At 54.6% G+C, this 16,832-nt stretch overlaps 1 protein-coding gene across 4 annotated transcripts in view; it reads left to right on the top strand.

The window, feature by feature from the left end:
- The window catches only part of LOC122545762 (C3a anaphylatoxin chemotactic receptor-like), a 28,256-nt gene that overhangs the window by 2,954 nt on the left and 8,470 nt on the right, over positions 1 to 16,832 (top strand). For 2 of the 4 annotated variants that reach the window (XM_087985217.1, XM_087985218.1), the window contains exons 2-3: positions 754 to 833; positions 2,006 to 2,192. The exons of 1 other annotated variant lie outside the window; for it this stretch is intronic. The gene's annotated coding sequence lies outside the window, so the exon portion shown is untranslated. The remainder of the gene's footprint in view (positions 1 to 753; positions 834 to 2,005; positions 2,193 to 16,832) is intronic. One more of the 4 variants, XM_087985219.1, reaches the window with a different exon arrangement.

Below are 16,832 nucleotides of genomic sequence, written 5' to 3'. Positions count from 1 at the left end.
GGAGGGTCAGTGCTGAGGGAGTGGGTGCTGTGGGAGGGTCAGCGCTGAGGGAGCGGGCGCTGTGTGAGGGTCAGTGCTGAGGGAGCGGGCGCTGTGGGAGGGTCAGTGCTGAGGGAGTGGGTGCTGAGGGAGGGTCAGTGCTGATGGAGCGGGCGCTGTGGGAGGGTCAGCGCTGAGGGAGCGGGCGCTGTGTGAGGGTCAGTGCTGAGGGAGCGGGCGCTGTGGGAGGGTCAGTGCTGAGGGAGTGGGTGCTGAGGGAGGGTCAGTGCTGATGGAGCGGGTGCTGTGGGAGGGTCAGCGCTGAGGGAGCGGGTGCTGTGGGAGGGTCAGTGCTGAGGGAGTGGGTGCTGAGGGAGGGTCAGTGCTGATGGAGTGGGCGCTGTGGGAGGGTCAGTGCTGTGGGAGGGTCAGTGCTGAGGGAGCGGGCGCTGTGGGAGGGTCAGCGCTGAGGGAGCGGGCGCTGTGGGAGGGTCAAACGCCGTTAAGTGACCCGCAATTTTCACACCATGGTAACACCGACCACGAAAGGGGTGGGAGCGACGCAGTCCGCGGGTAGGGAGTGCGGGGGTGTCGAATGACAGTGGGTCTTGGATATTAATGATAACCTGCTGCCCCCCGCGGTGCCCACCTCTTCTCCCTCGAAAAAGGGGAGACAGCCACTCACACCATATGCACTCTCTGTGAGCTTACCCAGGCTGCGGGCACGGGGGAAATGACCGACCGTTGGCAAACCCACCTCTGTCCGCTTCCCAGATCCCAGAGCGGCCAAGTCGACCAGATACGCGGGCAGAGTCTCTGAGGCGCCCACCTTCCCTCCGCACTGGCGCCCGAAGGTAAGGAGTTTTGACCCCCGGGCGATCCTAACTGAGACGCTGGGCGGGTAAAGAGCGTTCTGACCTCGGCCTGCGACATTCACAGTCCAACGGCGAAACGCGAAATGGAATTAAGACTCCGACGGGAAATAAACCTGCCCCCACCGCCCCCCCCCCCACCCCTCGCCACCCCACAACCCCTCCCCAGTCTGGTTTGGGGCTTCAGGGAAAAGAATGTGCCGTCCTTCCCTGACCGGAGAGAGAGAGAGAGATAGAGAGAGAGATGGAGGGAGAGAGAGAGAGAGATAGAGATGGAGGGAGAGAGAGAGATTGGGGAGAGAGAGAGAGAAAAAGACATAGAGAGAGAGGGAAAGAGAGAGTAAAAATGAGAGGTAGAGATAGAGAGAGAGGGAGAGAGATAGAGAGAAGAGAGAGAGAAAGAGTAAGAGGGAGATAGAAAAGGAGAAAGAGAGACAGAGAAAGAGAAAGAAAAAGGGAGAACGATGCAGAGAGAGAAAATGAGAGAAAAGAGAAAGAGAGAGAAAGAGGAGAGAAAGACATACAGAAAGAGTGATAGAGAGAGAGAAAAGAGGAAGAGCAAAAGAGAGGGAGAGAGAAGGAGAAAGAGAGAGATTGAAGAAAGAGAGAGAAAGACACAAAAAGAGAGGATGGGGAGAGACAGCGAAAGAGAGCGAAAAAGAGAGAACGATAGAGAGAGAAAATGAGAGAAAAGAGAGAGAAAGAGAAAGAGAGAGAAAGAGAGAGAGAGAAAGAAAGACATACAGAAAGAGAGTGATAGAGAGAGAGAAAGAAAGAGACAAAGAGTAAGAGAGAGAAAGAGAGAGAGAGAGAAAAGGAGAAAGAGAGAGAGAGAAAGAAAGACAAAAGGAGAGTGAGAGAGAGAGAAAGAGAGAGAAAAACATAGGGAGAGAGAGAAAGAGAGACAGAGTGAGAAAAAGAGAGAACGTTTGGAAAAATGAGAGAGAAAGAGAGAGAGAAAAGAGAGATAGAGAGAGAAAGAGAGTGGGAGAGAGAGTAGAGAGAAAGAGAGAGGGAAAAAGAGAGAGAAGAGAGAGAGAAAGAGAGAAAAAGAGAGAGGGAAAGAGTAGAGAGAGGCAGTTGATAGAGTGAGGGAGAGAGAGGGAGATGGTTGATAGAAATTTCATTTCCTGCTTTTTTTTCCCTTTGGCCAGACGCTTGGAGCAGGTGCTCGGGGAGTGCGGTTTGAGCTGTCTGTGAGATTCTCCGCATCGAGCTGAAGAGTGATCACAGGGAAACAGGGCCTTGTCAAACCCAGACTCTCTCCACCTTCGACGCCAGTACCCTACAGCACGCGCCCCCTGGACATATACCTGCAGTCATCACATCAAGGACAAAGAGGTGACCACCCTGTGATCCCAGCCTGTACCATCAGCTCCATAAGAGGGTCAGCGCTGAGGGAGGGTCAGTGCTGAGGGAGGGTCAGCGCTGAGGGAGGGTCAGTGCTGAGGGAGGGTCAGTGCTGAGGGAGGGTCAGCGCTGAGGGAGGGTCAGTGCTGAGGGAGGGTCAGTGCTGAGGGAGGGTCAGCGCTGAGGGAGGGTCAGTGCTGAGGGAGGGTCAGTGCTGAGGGAGGGTCAGCGCTGAGGGAGGGTCAGTGCTGAGGGAGTGGGTGCTGTGGGAGAGTCAGTGCTGAGGGAGGGGGTGCTGTGGGAGGGTCAGTGCTGAGGGAGCGGGTGCTGTGGGAGGGTCAGTGCTGAGGGAGCGGGTGCTGTGTGAGGGTCAGTGCTGAGGGAGTGGGTGCTGTGGGAGGGTCAGTGCTGAGGGAGGGTCAGCGCTGAGGGAGGGTCAGTGCTGAGGGAGTGGGTGCTGTGGGAGGGTCAGTGCTGAGGGGGTGGGTGCTGTGGGAGGGTCAGTGCTGAGGGAGTGGGTGCTGTGGGAAGGTCAGTGCTGAGGGAGTGGGTGCTGTGGGAGGGTCAGTGCTGAGGGAGTGGGTGCTGTGGGAGGGTCAGTGCTGAGGGAGTGGGTGCTGTGGGAGGGTCAGTGCTGAGGGAGTGGGTGCTGAGGGAGGGTCAGTGCTGAGGGAGTGGGTGCTGTGGGAGGGTCAGTGCTGAGGGAGTGGGTGTTGTGGGAGGGTCAGTGCTGAGGGAGTGGGCTCTGTGGGAGGGTCAGTGCTGAGGGAGCGGGTGCTGGGGGAGAGTCAGTGCTGAGGGAGGGTCAGTGCTGAGGGAGTGGGTGCTGTGGGAGGGTCAGTGCTGAGGGAGCGGGTGCTGTAGGAGGGTCAGCGCTGAGGGAGTGGGTGCTGAGGGAGGGTCAGCGCTGAGGGAGTGGGTGCTGTGGGAGGGTCAGCGCTGAGGGTGTGGGTGCTGTGGGAGGGTCAGTGCTGAGGTAGCGGGTGCTGTGGGAGGGTCAGTGCTGAGGGAGTGGGTGCTGTGGGAGGGTCAGCGCTGAGGGTGTGGGTGCTGTGGGAGGGTCAGTGCTGAGGAAGTGGGTGCTGTGGGAGGGTCAGTGCTGAGGTAGCGGGTGCTGTGGGAGGGTCAGTGCTGAGGGAGTGGGTGCTGTGGGAGGGTCAGTGTTGAGGGAGTGGGTGCTGTGGGAGGGTCAGTGCTGAGGGAGCGGGCGCTGAGGGAGGGTCAGTGTTGAGGGAGTGGGCGCTGTGGGAAGGTCAGTGCTGAGGGAGCGGGCGCTGTGGGAGGGTCAGCGCTGAGGGAGCGGGTGCTGTGGGAGGGTCAGTGCTGAGGGAGTGGGGGCTGTGGGAGGGTCAGCGCTGAGGGAGTGGGTGTTGTGGGAGGGTCAGTGCTGAGGGAGCGGGTGCTGTGGGAGGGTCAGTGCTGAGGGAGTGGGTGCTGTGGGAGGGTCAGTGCTGAGGGAGTGGGCGCTTTGGGAGGGTCAGTGCTGAGGGCGCTGGCAATGTGGGAGGGTCAGTGCCGAGGGAGTGGGTGCTGTGGGAGGGTCAGTGCTGAGGGAGTGGGCGCTGTGGGAGGGTCAGTGCTGAGGGAGCGGGCGCTTTGGGAGGGTCAGTGCTGAGGGAGCGGGTGCTGTGGGAGGGTCAGCGCTGAGGGAGCGGGTGCTGTGGGAGGGTCAGTGCTGAGGGAGGGTCAGTGCTGAGGGAGCGGGTGCTGAGGGAGGGTCAGTGCTGAGGGAGCGGGTGCTGTGGGAGGGTCAGTGCTGAGGGAGCGGGTGCTGTGGGAGGGTCAGTGCTGAGGGAGGGTCAGTGCTGAGGGAGTGAGCGCTGTGCGAGGGTCAGTGCTGAGGGAGCGGGTGCTGTGGGAGGGTCAGTGCTGAGGGAGCGGGCGCTATGGGAGGGTCAGCGCTGAGGGACCCCAACACTGACAGAGGAGCCGGCACAAGGTAACCTGTTTTGGGGTCTTTGCCCAAGATGGCTCCCATTCTGTTTGCCTGGCAGCTCTGTGCAATCTTTGAAATCAGGAGTGAGGTAGCTTCAGAGCCTCAGAGGAGGAGGACAGACCAGAGAATTGGGAACCTTTTCATTTTGCCCAGTTGGCGCAATTTGGCCTTCATTCTAATGGGCACGGAGTATAAAAGTCGAGAGGTTTTGCTCGAACTACACAAGACCTGAGTCAGAGCGTAGCTGGAACACTGTGAAGTTTCGGGGCCCTGTATCCAAGCAGAGATAGACCGGGTTTCGGAGACAGTGCAGGGAAGGGTCCCTCGGCTGATCCTGGGAATGGAGGGACCCTCTCACGAAGAGAGGGTGAGTAAGTTGTGGTCCGTACCCCTTGAAGTTTAGAGGAACGAGAGGCCACCTTATCAAAACTGACGAGGGGGACACGACGGAGGGGAGATGGGGAGAGGTTGTTCCCCCCACCTTTGTGTGGGAGACTGTAGAGGGGCATCGTCTCAGAGTTACAGGGTCACCCATTGAAGACAGAGATGGGGAGGGATTCCTTCACTCTCGAAGGGGAGGGAATCTGGGAGATTCTTTACCTCAGAGTGCGGCCAGGCTGGGTCACTCGAGGCTGAGGGGTTTAATCAGGAAGGGGAATCGAGGGGTTATATTCCAGGCCGAGGGGTTTAATCAGGAAGGGGGAATCGAGGGGTTATATTCCAGGCCGAGGGGTTTAATCAGGAAGGGGAATCGAGGGGTTATATTCCAGGCCGAGGGATTAATCAGGAAGGGAAATCGAGGGGTTATATTCCAGGCTGAGAGGTTTAATCAGGAAGGGGGAATCGAGGGGTTATATTCCAGGCTGAGGGGTTAATCAGGAAGGGAAATCGAGGGGTTATATTCCAGGCTGAGGGGTTTAATCAGGAAGGGGAATCGAGGGGTTATATTCCAGGCCGAGGGGTTTAATCAGGAAGGGAAATCGAGGGGTTATATTCCAGGCCGAGGGGTTTAATCGGGAAGGGGGAAGCGAGGGGTTATGTTCCAGGCCGAGGGGTTTAATCAGGAAGGGGGAATCGAGGGGTTATATTCCAGGCCGAGGGGTTTAATCAGGAAGGGGGAATCGGAGGGTTATATTCCAGGCTGAAGGGTTTAATCAGGAAGGGGGAATCGAGGGGTTATATTCCAGGCTGAGGGGTTTAATCAGGAAGGGGGAATCGAGGGGCTATATTCCAGGCCGAGGGGGTTAATCATGAAGGGGAATCGAGGGGTTATATTCCAGGCTGAGGGGTTTAATCGGGAAGGGGGAATCGAGGGGTTATATTCCAGGCCGAGGGGTTTAATCGGGAAGGGGAATCGAGGGGTTATATTCCAGGCCGAGGGGGTTAATCAGGAAGGGGGAATCAAGGGGTTATATTCCAGGCCGAGGGGTTTAATCGGGAAGGGGAATCGCGGGGTTATATTCCAGGCTGAGGGGTTTAATCAGGAAGGGGGAATCGAGGGGTTATATTCCAGGCCGAGGGGTTTAATCAGGAAGGGGGAATCGAGGGGTTATACTCCAGGCCGAGGGGTTTAATCAGGAAGGGGAATCGAGGGGTTATATTCCCGGCCGAGGGGTTTAATCAGGAAGGGGAATCGAGGGGTTATATTCCAGGCCGAGGGGTTTAATCAGGAAGGGGAATCGAGGGGTTATATTCCCGGCCGAGGGGTTTAATCAGGAAGGGGACTCGAGGGGTTATATTCCAGGCCGAAGGGTTTAATCGGGAAGGGGGAATCGAGGGGTTATGTTCCAGGCCGAGGGGTTTAATCAGGAAGGGGGAATCGAGGGGTTATATTCCAGGCTGAGGGGTTAATCAGGAAGGGAAATCGAGGGGTTATATTCCAGGCTGAGGGGTTTAATCAGGAAGGGGGAATCGAGGGGTTATATTCCAGGCTGAGGGGTTAATCAGGAAGGGAAATCGAGGGGTTATATTCCAGGCTGAGGGGTTTAATCAGGAAGGGGAATCGAGGGGTGAGATTCCAGGCCGAGGGGTTTAATCGGGAAGGGGGAATCAAGGGGTTATATTCCAGGCTGATGGGTTTAATCAGGAAGGGAAATCGAGGGGTTATATTCCAGGCCGAGGGGTTTAATCGGGAAGAGGGAAGCGAGGGGTTATGTTCCAGGCCGAGGGGTTTAATCAGGAAGGGGGAAACGAGGGGTTATATTCCAGGCCGAGGGGTTTAATCAGGAAGGGGGAATCGGGGGGTTATATTCCAGGCTGAGGGGTTTAATCAGGAAGGGGGAATCGAGGGGTTATATTCCAGGCCGAGGGGTTTAATCAGGAAGGGGGAATCGAGGGGTTATATTCCAGGCCGAGGGGTTTAATCAGGAAGGGGGAATCGAGGGGTTATTTCCAGGCCGAGGGGTTTAATCAGGGAGGGGGAATCGAGGGGTTATATTCCAGGCCGAGGGGTTTAATCAGGAACGGAAATCGAGGGGTTATATTCCAGGCCGCGGGGTTTAATCAGGGAGGGGGAATCGAGGGGTTATATTCCAGGCTGAGGGGTTAATCAGGAAGGGAAATCGAGGGGTTATATTCCAGGCCGAGGGGTTTAATCAGGAAGGGGAATCGAGAGGTTATACTCCAGGCCGAGGGGTTTAATCAGGAAGGGGAATCGAGGGGTTATATTCCAGGCCGAGGGGGTAAATCAGGAAGGGGGAATCCAGGGGTTATATTCCAGGTCGAGGGGTTTAATCGGGAAGGGGAATCGAGGGGTTATATTCCAGGCCGAGGGGGGTAATCAGGAAGGGGGAATGGAGGGGTTATATTCCAGGCTGAGGGGTTTAATCAGGAAGGGGAATCGAGGGGTTATATTCCAGGCCGAGGGGGTTAATCAGGAAGGGGGAATCGAGGGGTTATATTCCAGGCCGAGGGGTTTAATCAGGACGGGGGAATCGAGAGGTTATACTACAGGCCGAGGGGTTTAATTGGGAAGGGGAATCGAGGGGTTATATTCCAGGCCGAGGGGTTGAATCAGGAACGGGAATCGCGGGGTTATATTCCAGGCCGTGGGGTTTAACCGGGAAGTGGAATCGAGGGGTTATATTCCAGGCCGAGGGGTTGAATAAGGAACGGGAATCGAGGGGTTATATCCCAGGCCGAGGTGTTTATTCAGGAAGGGGGAATCGAGGGGTTATATTCCAGGCCGAGGGGTTTGATCAGGAAGGGGGAATGGAGGGGTTATATTCCAGGCTGAGGGGTTTAATCAGGAAGGGGAATCGAGGGGTTATACTCCAGGCCGAGGGGTTTAATCAGGAAGGGGGAATCGCGGGGTTATATTCCAGGCCCAGAGGTTTGATCAGGAAGGGGGAATGGAGGGGTTATATTCCAGGCTGAGGGGTTTAATCAGGAAGGGGAATCGAGGGGTTATATTCCAGGCCGAGGGGGTTAATCAGGAAGGGGGAATCGAGGGGTTATATTCCAGGCCGAGGGGGTTAATCAGGAAGGGGGAATGGAGGGGTTATATTCCAGGCCGAGGGGTTTAATCAGGAACGGAAATCGAGAGGTTATATTCCAGGCCGAGGGGTTTAATCAGGAAGGGGGAATCGAGGGGTTATATTCCAGGCTGAGGGGTTTAATTAGGAAGGGGGAATCGAGAGGTTATACTCCAGGCCGAGGGGTTTAATCAGGAAGGGGAATCGAGGGGTTATATTCCAGGCCGAGGGGTTTAATCAGGAAGGGGGAATCGAGGGGTTATATTCCAGGCTGAGGGGTTTAATTAGGAAGGGGGAATCGAGAGGTTATACTCCAGGCCGAGGGGTTTAATCAGGAAGGGGAATCGAGGGGTTATATTCCAGGCCGAGGGGGTTAATCGGGAAGGGGAATCGAGGGGTTATATTCCAGGCCGAGGGGTTGAATCAGGAACGGGACTCGAGGGGTTATATTCCAGGCCGAGGGGTTTAATTGGGAAGGGGAATCGAGGGGTTATATTCCAGGCCGAGGGGTTGAATCAGGAACGGGACTCGAGGGGTTATATTCCAGGCCGAGGGGTTTAATTAGGAAGGGGAATCGAGAGGTTATATTCCAGGCCGAGGGGTTTAATCAGGAAGGGGGAATCGAGGGGTTATATTCCAGGCTGAGGGGTTTAATTAGGAAGGGGGAATCGAGAGGTTATATTCCAGGTCGAGGGGTTTAATCGGGAAGGGGAATCGAGCGGTTATATTCCAGGCCGAGGGGGTTAATCAGGAAGGGGGAATGGAGGGGTTATATTCCAGGCTGAGGGGTTTAATCAGGAAGGGGAATCGAGGGGTTATATTCCAGGCCGAGAGGGTTAATCAGGAAGGGGGAATCGAGGGGTTATATTCCAGGCCGAGGGGTTTAATCAGGACGGGGGAATCGAGAGGTTATACTACAGGCCGAGGGGTTTAATCAGGAAGGGGGAATCGAGGGGTTATATTCCAGGCCGAGGGGTTTAATCGGGAAGGGGAATCGAGGGGTTATATTCCAGGCCGAGGGGTTGAATCAGGAACGGGACTCGAGGGGTTATATTCCAGGCCGAGGGGTTTAATCGGGAAGGGGAATCGAGGGGTTATATTCCAGGCCGAAGGGTTGAATCAGGAACGGGAATCGAGGGGTTATATCCCAGGCCGAGGTGTTTAATCAGGAAGGGGGAATCGAGGGGTTATATTCCAGGCCGAGGGGTTTAATCAGGAAGGGGGAATCAAGAGGTTATTCTCCAGGCCGAGCGGTTTAATCAGGAAGGGGGAATCGAGGGGTTATATTCCAGGCCGAGGGGTTTGATCAGGAAGGGGGAATCGAGGGGTTGTATTCCAGGCTGAGGGGTTAATCAGGAAGGGAAATCGAGGGGTTATATTCCAGGCTGAGGGGTTTAATCAGGAAGGGGAATCGAGGGGTGAGATTCCAGGCCGAGGGGTTTAATCGGGAAGGGGAATCAAGGGGTTATATTCCAGGCTGATGGGTTTAATCAGGAAGGGAAATCGAGGGGTTATATTCCAGGCTGAGGGGTTTAATCAGGAAGGGGAATCAAGGGGTTATATTCCAGGCTGATGGGTTTAATCAGGAAGGGAAATCGAGGGGTTATATTCCAGGCCGAGGGGTTTAATCGGGAAGGGGGAAGCGAGGGGTTATGTTCCAGGCCGAGGGGTTTAATCAGGAAGGGGGAAACGAGGGGTTATATTCCAGGCCGAGGGGTTTAATCAGGAAGGGGGAATCGGGGGGTTATATTCCAGGCTGAGGGGTTTAATCAGGAAGGGGGAATCGAGGGGTTATATTCCAGGCCGAGGGGTTTAATCAGGAAGGGGGAATCGAGGGGTTATATTCCAGGCCGAGGGGTTTAATCAGGAAGGGGGAATCGAGGGGTTATATTCCAGGCCGAGGGGTTTAATCAGGAAGGGGGAATCGAGGGGTTATATTCCAGGCCGAGGCGTTTAATCAGGAAGGGGGAATCGAGGGGTTATATTCCAGGCCGAGAGGTTTAATCAGGAAGGGGGAATCGAGGGGTTATTTTCCAGGCCGAGGGGTTTAATCAGGGAGGGCGAATCGAGGGGTTATATTCCAGGCCGAGGGGTTTAATCAGGAACGGAAATCGAGGGGTTATATTCCAGGCCGCGGGGTTTAATCAGGGAGGGGGAATCGAGGGGTTATATTCCAGGCTGAGGGGTTAATCAGGAAGGGAAATCGAGGGGTTATATTCCAGGCCGAGGGGTTTAATCAGGAAGGGGAATCGAGAGGTTATACTCCAGGCCGAGGGGTTTAATCAGGAAGGGGAATCGAGGGGTTATATTCCAGGCCGAGGGGGTTAATCAGGAAGGGGGAATCCAGGGGTTATATTCCAGGTCGAGGGGTTTAATCGGGAAGGGGAATCGAGGGGTTATATTCCAGGCCGAGGGGGGTAATCAGGAAGGGGGAATGGAGGGGTTATATTCCAGGCTGAGGGGTTTAATCAGGAAGGGGAATCGAGGGGTTATATTCCAGGTCGAGGGGGTTAATCAGGAAGGGGGAATCGAGGGGTTATATTCCAGGCCGAGGGGTTTAATCAGGACGGGGGAATCGAGAGGTTATACTACAGGCCGAGGGGTTTAATCAGGAAGGGGGAATCGAGGGGTTATATTCCAGGCCGAGGGGTTTAATTGGGAAGGGGAATCGAGGGGTTATATTCCAGGCCGAGGGGTTGAATCAGGAACGGGAATCGAGGGGTTATATTCCAGGCCGAGGGGTTTAACCGGGAAGTGGAATCGAGGGGTTATATTCCAGGCCGAGGGGTTGAATAAGGAACGGGAATCGAGGGGTTATATCCCAGGCCGAGGTGTTTATTCAGGAAGGGGGAATCGAGGGGTTATATTCCAGGCCGAGGGGTTTGATCAGGAAGGGGGAATCGAGGGGTTATATTCCAGGCTGAGGGGTTTAATCAGGAAGGGGAATCGAGGGGTTATACTCCAGGCCGAGGGGTTTAATCAGGAAGGGGGAATCGCGGGGTTATATTCCAGGCCCAGAGGTTTGATCAGGAAGGGGGAATGGAGGGGTTATATTCCAGGCTGAGGGGTTTAATCAGGAAGGGGAATCGAGGGGTTATATTCCAGGCCGAGGGGGTTAATCAGGAAGGGGGAATCGAGGGGTTATATTCCAGGCCGAGGGGTTTAATTAGTAAGGGGGAATCGAGGGGTTATATTCCAGGCCGAGGGGTTTAATCAGGAAGGGGGAATCGAGAGGTTATCCTACAGGCCGAGGGGTTTAATCAGGAAGGGGGAATCGAGGGGTTATATTCCAGGCTGAGGGGTTTAATCGGGAAGGGGAATCGAGGGGTTATATTCCAGGCGGAGGGGTTGAATCAGGAAGCGGGAATCGAGGGGTTATATTCCAGGCCGAGGGGTTTAATCAGGAAGGGGAATCGAGGGGTTATATTCCAGGCCGAGGGGTTTAATCGGGAAGGGGAATCGAGGGGTTATATTCCAGGCCGAGGGGTTGAATCAGGAACGGGAATCGAGGGGTTATATTCCAGGCCGAGGGGTTTAATCGGGAAGGGGAATCGAGGGGTTATATCCCAGGCCGAGGTGTTTAATCAGGACGGGGGAATCGAGAGGTTATATTCCAGGCCGAGGGGTTTAATCAGGAAGGGGGAATCGAGAGGTTATACTCCAGGCCGAGGGGTTTAATCAGGAAGGGGGAATCGAGGGGTTATATTCCAGGCTGAGGGGTTTGATCAGGAAGGGGAATCGAGGGGTTATAACCCAGGCCGAGGGGTTTAATCAGGAAGGGGAATCGAGGGGTTATATTCCAGGCCGAGGGGGTTAATCAGGAAGGGGGAATGGAGGGGTTATATTCCAGGCCGAGGGGTTTAATCAGGAACGGAAATCGAGAGGTTATATTCCAGGCCGAGGGGTTTAATCAGGAAGGGGGAATCGAGGGGTTATATTCCAGGCTGAGGGGTTTAATTAGGAAGGGGGAATCGAGAGGTTATACTCCAGGCCGAGGGGTTTAATCAGGAAGGGGAATCGAGGGGTTATATTCCAGGCCGAGGGGGTTAATCAGGAAAGGGGAATCCAGGGGTTATATTCCAGGTCGAGGGGTTTAATCGGGAAGGGGAATCGAGGGGTTATATTCCAGGCCGAGGGGGTTAATCAGGAAGGGGGAATGGAGGGGTTATATTCCAGGCTGAGGGGTTTAATCAGGAAGGGGAATCGAGGGGTTATATTCCAGGCCAAGAGGGTTAATCAGGAAGGGGGAATCGAGGGGTTATATTCCAGGCCGAGGGGTTTAATCAGGACGGGGGAATCGAGAGGTTATACTACAGGCCGAGGGGTTTAATCAGGAAGGGGGAATCGAGGGGTTATATTCCAGGCCGAGGGGTTTAATCGGGAAGGGGAATCGAGGGGTTATATTCCAGGCCGAGGGGTTGAATCAGGAACGGGACTCGAGGGGTTATATTCCAGGCCGAGGGGTTTAATCGGGAAGGGGAATCGAGGGGTTATATTCCAGGCCGAAGGGTTGAATCAGGAACGGGAATCGAGGGGTTATATCCCAGGCCGAGGTGTTTAATCAGGAAGGGGGAATCGAGGGGTTATATTCCAGGCCGAGGGGTTTAATCAGGAAGGGGGAATCAAGAGGTTATTCTCCAGGCCGAGGGGTTTAATCAGGAAGGGGGAATCGAGGGGTTATATTCCAGGCCGAGGGGTTTGATCAGGAAGGGGGAATGGAGGGGTTGTATTCCAGGCTGAGGGGTTTAATCAGGAAGGGGAATCGAGGGGTTATATTCCAGGCCGAGGGGGTTAATCAGGAAGGGGGAATCGAGGGGTTATATTCCAGGCCGAGGGGTTTAATCAGGAAGGGGGAATCGAGAGGTTATACTACAGGCCGAGGGGTTTAATCAGGAAGGGGGAATCGAGGGGTTATATTCCAGGCCGAGGGGTTTAATCGGGAAGGGGAATCGAGGGGTTATATTCCAGGCCGAGGGGTTGAATCAGGAAGGGGAATCGAGGGGTTATATTCCAGGCCGAGGGGTTTAATCAGGGAAGGGGAATCGAGGGGTTATATTCCAGGCCGAGGGGTTTAATCGGGAAGGGGAATCGAGGGGTTATATTCCAGGCCGAGGGGTTCAATCAGGAACGGGAACCGAGGGGTTATATCCGAGGCCGAGGTGTTTAATCAGGAAGGGGGAATCGAGGGGTTATATTCCAGGCCGAGGGGTTTAATCAGGAAGGGGGAATCGAGGGGTTATATTCCAGGCCGAGGGGTTTGATCAGGAAGGGGAATCGAGGGGTTATAATCCAGGTCGAGGGGTTTAATCAGGAAGGGGAATCGAGGGGTTATATTCCAGGCCGAGGCGTTTAATCAGGAAGGGGGAATCGAGGGGTTATATTCCATGCCGAGGGGTTTAATCAGGGAGGGGGAATCGAGGGGTTATATTCCAGGCCGAGGGGTTTAATCAGGAACGGGAATCGAGGGGTTATATTCCAGGCCGAGGGGTTTAATCAGGGAGGGGGAATCGAGGGGTTATATTCCAGGCTGAGGGGTTTAATCAGGAAGGGGAATCGATGGGTTATATTACAGGCCGAGGGGTTTAATCAGGAAGGGGGAATCGAGGGGTTACATTCCAGGCCGAGGGGTTTAATCAGGAAGGGGGAATCGAGAGGTTATGCTCCAGGCCGATGGGTTTAATCAGGAAGGGGGAATCGAGGGGTTATATTTCAGGCCGAGGGGTTTAATCAAGAACGGGAATCGAGGGGTTTTATTCCAGGCCGAGGGGTTTAATCAGGAAGGGGAATCGAGGGGTTATATTACAGGCCGAGGGGTTTAATCAGGAAGGGGGAATCGAGGGGTTACATTCCAGGCCGAGGGGTTTAATCAGGAAGGGGGAATCGAGAGGTTATGCTCCAGGCCGATGGGTTTAATCAGGAAGGGGGAATCGAGGGGTTATATTCCAGGCCGAGGGGTTTGATCAGGAAGGGGGAATCGAGGGGTTATATTCCAGGCTGAGGGGTTTAATCAGGAAGGGGAATCGAGGGGTTATATTCCAGGCCGAGGGGGTTAATCAGGAAGGGGGAATCGAGGGGTTATATTCCAGGCCGAGGGGTTTAATCGGGAAGGGGAATCGAGGGGTTATATTCCAGGCCGAGGGGTTGAATCAGGAAGGGGGAATCGAGGGGTTATATTCCAGGCCGAGGGGTTTAATTGGGAAGGGGAATCGAGGGGTTATATTCCAGGCCGAGGGGTTTAATCGGGAAGGGGAATCGAGGGGTTATATTCCAGGCCGAGGGGTTGAATCAGGAACGGGAACCGAGGGGTTATATCCCAGGCCGAGGTGTTTAATCAGGAAGGGGGAATCGAGGGGTTATATTCCAGGCCGAGGGGTTTAATCAGGAAGGGGGAATCGAGAGGTTACACTCCAGGCCGAGGGGTTTAATCAGGAAGGGGGAATCGGGGGGTTATATTCCAGGCCGAGGGGTTTGATCAGGAAGGGGAATCGAGGGGTTATAATCCAGGCCGAGGGGTTTAATCAGGAAGGGGAATCGAGGGGTTATATTCCAGGCCGAGGCGTTTAATCAGGAAGGGGGAATCGAGGGGTTATATTCCAGGCCGAGGGGTTTAATCAGGGAGGGGGAATCGAGGGGTTATATTCCAGGCCGAGGGGTTTAATCAGGAACGGGAATCGAGAGGTTATATTCCAGGCGGAGGGGTTTAATCAGGAAGGGGGAATCGAAGGGTTATATTCCAGGCCGAGGGGTTTAATCAGGAAGGGGAATCGAGGGGTTATATTCCAGGCCGAGGGGTTTAATCAGGGAGGGGGAATAGAGGGGTTATATTCCAGGCCGAGGGGTTTAATCAGGAAGGGGAATCGAGGGGTTATATTACAGGCCGAGGGGTTTAATCAGGAAGGGAGAATCGAGGGGTTACATTCCAGGCCGAGGGGTTTAATCAGGAAGGGGGAATCGAGAGGTTATGCTCCATGCCGATGGGTTTAATCAGGAAGGGGAATCGAGGGGTTATATTGCAGGCTGAGGGGTTTAATCAGGAAGGGGGAATCGAGGGGTTATATTCCAGGCCGAGGGGTTTAATCGGGAAGGGGAATCGAGGGGTTATATTCCAGGCCGAGGGGTTGAATCAGGAACGGGAACCGAGGGGTTATATCCCAGGCCGAGGTGTTTAATCAGGAAGGGGGAATCGAGGGGTTATATTCCAGGCCGAGGGGTTTAATCAGGAAGGGGGAATCGAGAGGTTACACTCCAGGCCGAGGGGTTTAATCAGAAAGGGGGAATCGAGGGGTTATATTCCAGGCCGAGGGGTTTGATCAGGAAGGGGAATCGAGGGGTTATAATCCAGGCCGAGGGGTTTAATCAGGAAGGGGAATCGAGGGGTTATATTCCAGGCCGAGGGGTTTAATCAGGAAGGGGGAATCGAGGGGTTATATTCCAGGCTGAGGGGTTTAATCAGGAAGGGGGAATCGAGGGGTTATATTCCAGGCCGAGGGGTTTAATCAGGAAGGGTAATCGAGGGGTTTTATTCCAGGCCGAGGGGTTTAATCAGGAAGGGGAATCGAGGGGTTATATTACAGGCCGAGGGGTTTAATCAGGAAGGGGGAATCGAGGGGTTATATTCCAGGCCGAGGGGTTTAATCAGGAAGGGGGAATCGAGGGGTTATATTCCAGGCCGAGGGGTTTAATCAGGAAGGGGGAATCGAGGGGTTATATTCCAGGCCGAGGGGGTTAATCAGGAAGGGGAATCGAGGGGTTATATTCGCGGCTGAGTGGTTTAATCAGGAAGGGGAAATCGAGGGGTTATATTCCAGGCCGAGGGGTTTAATCAGGAAGGGGGAATCGAGGGGTTACATTCCAGGCTGAGGGGTTTAATCAGGAAGGGGGAATCGAGGGGTTATATTCCAGGCCGAGGGGTTTAATCAGGAAGGGGGAATCGAGGTATTATATTCCAGGCCGAGGGGTTTAATCAGGAAGGGGGAATCGAGGGATTATATTCCAGGCTGAGGGGTTTAATCAGGAAGGGGAATCGAGGGGTTATATTCCAGGCCGAGGGGTTTAATCAGGAAGGGGGAATCGAGGGGTTATATTCCAGGCTGAGGGGTTTAATCAGGAAGGGGAATCGAGGGGTTATATTCCAGGCTGAGGGGTTTAATCAGGAAGGGGGAATCGAGGGGTTATATTCCAGGCCGAGGGGTTTAATCAGGAAGGGGGAATCGAGAGGTTACACTCCAGGCCGAGGGGTTTAATCAGGAAGGGGGAATCGAGGGGTTATATTCCAGGCCGAGGGGTTTGATCAGGAAGGGGAATCGAGGGGTTATAATCCAGGCCGAGGGGTTTAATCAGGAAGGGGAATCGAGGGGTTATATTCCAGGCCGAGGGGTTTAATCAGGAAGGGGGAATCGAGGGGTTATATTCCAGGCTGAGGGGTTTAATCAGGAAGGGGGAATCGAGGGGTTATATTCCAGGCCGAGGGGTTTAATCAGGAAGGGTAATCGAGGGGTTTTATTCCAGGCCGAGGGGTTTAATCAGGAAGGGGAATCGAGGGGTTATATTACAGGCCGAGGGGTTTAATCAGGAAGGGGGAATCGAGGGGTTATATTCCAGGCCGAGGGGTTTAATCAGGAAGGGGGAATCGAGGGGTTATATTCCAGGCCGAGGGGTTTAATCAGGAAGGGGGAATCGAGGGGTTATATTCCAGGCTGAGGGGGTTAATCAGGAAGGGGAATCGAGGGGTTATATTCGCGGCTGAGTGGTTTAATCAGGAAGGGGAAATCGAGGGGTTATATTCCAGCCCGAGGGGTTTAATCAGGAAGGGGGAATCGAGGGGTTACATTCCAGGCTGAGGGGTTTAATCAGGAAGGGGGAATCGAGAGGTTATATTCCAGGCCGAGGGGTTTAATCAGGAAGGGGGAATCGAGGGATTATATTCCAGGCCGAGGGGTTTAATCGGGAAGGGGGAATTGAGGGATTATATTCCAGGCTGAGGGGTTTAATCAGGAAGGGGAATCGAGGGGTTATATTCCAGGCCGAGGGGTTTAATCAGGAAGGGGGAATCGAGGGGTTATATTCCAGGCTGAGGGGTTTAATCAGGAAGGGGAATCGAGGGGTTATATTCCAGGCTGAGGGGTTTAATCAGGAAGGGGGAATCGAGGGGTTATATTCCAGGCCAAGGGGTTTGCTCAGGAAGGGGAATCGAGGGGTTATATTCCAGGCTGAGGGGTTTAA

This window comes from Chiloscyllium plagiosum, unplaced genomic scaffold (assembly GCF_037043375.1).
Source record: "Chiloscyllium plagiosum isolate Xiang-an unplaced genomic scaffold, Cpla_swu_hap1 HiC_scaffold_51, whole genome shotgun sequence".
NCBI lineage: Eukaryota > Metazoa > Chordata > Chondrichthyes > Orectolobiformes > Hemiscylliidae > Chiloscyllium > Chiloscyllium plagiosum.
Note: the sequence above shows the minus strand (reverse complement) of the source record. Positions and strands in the feature narration are given on the sequence as shown.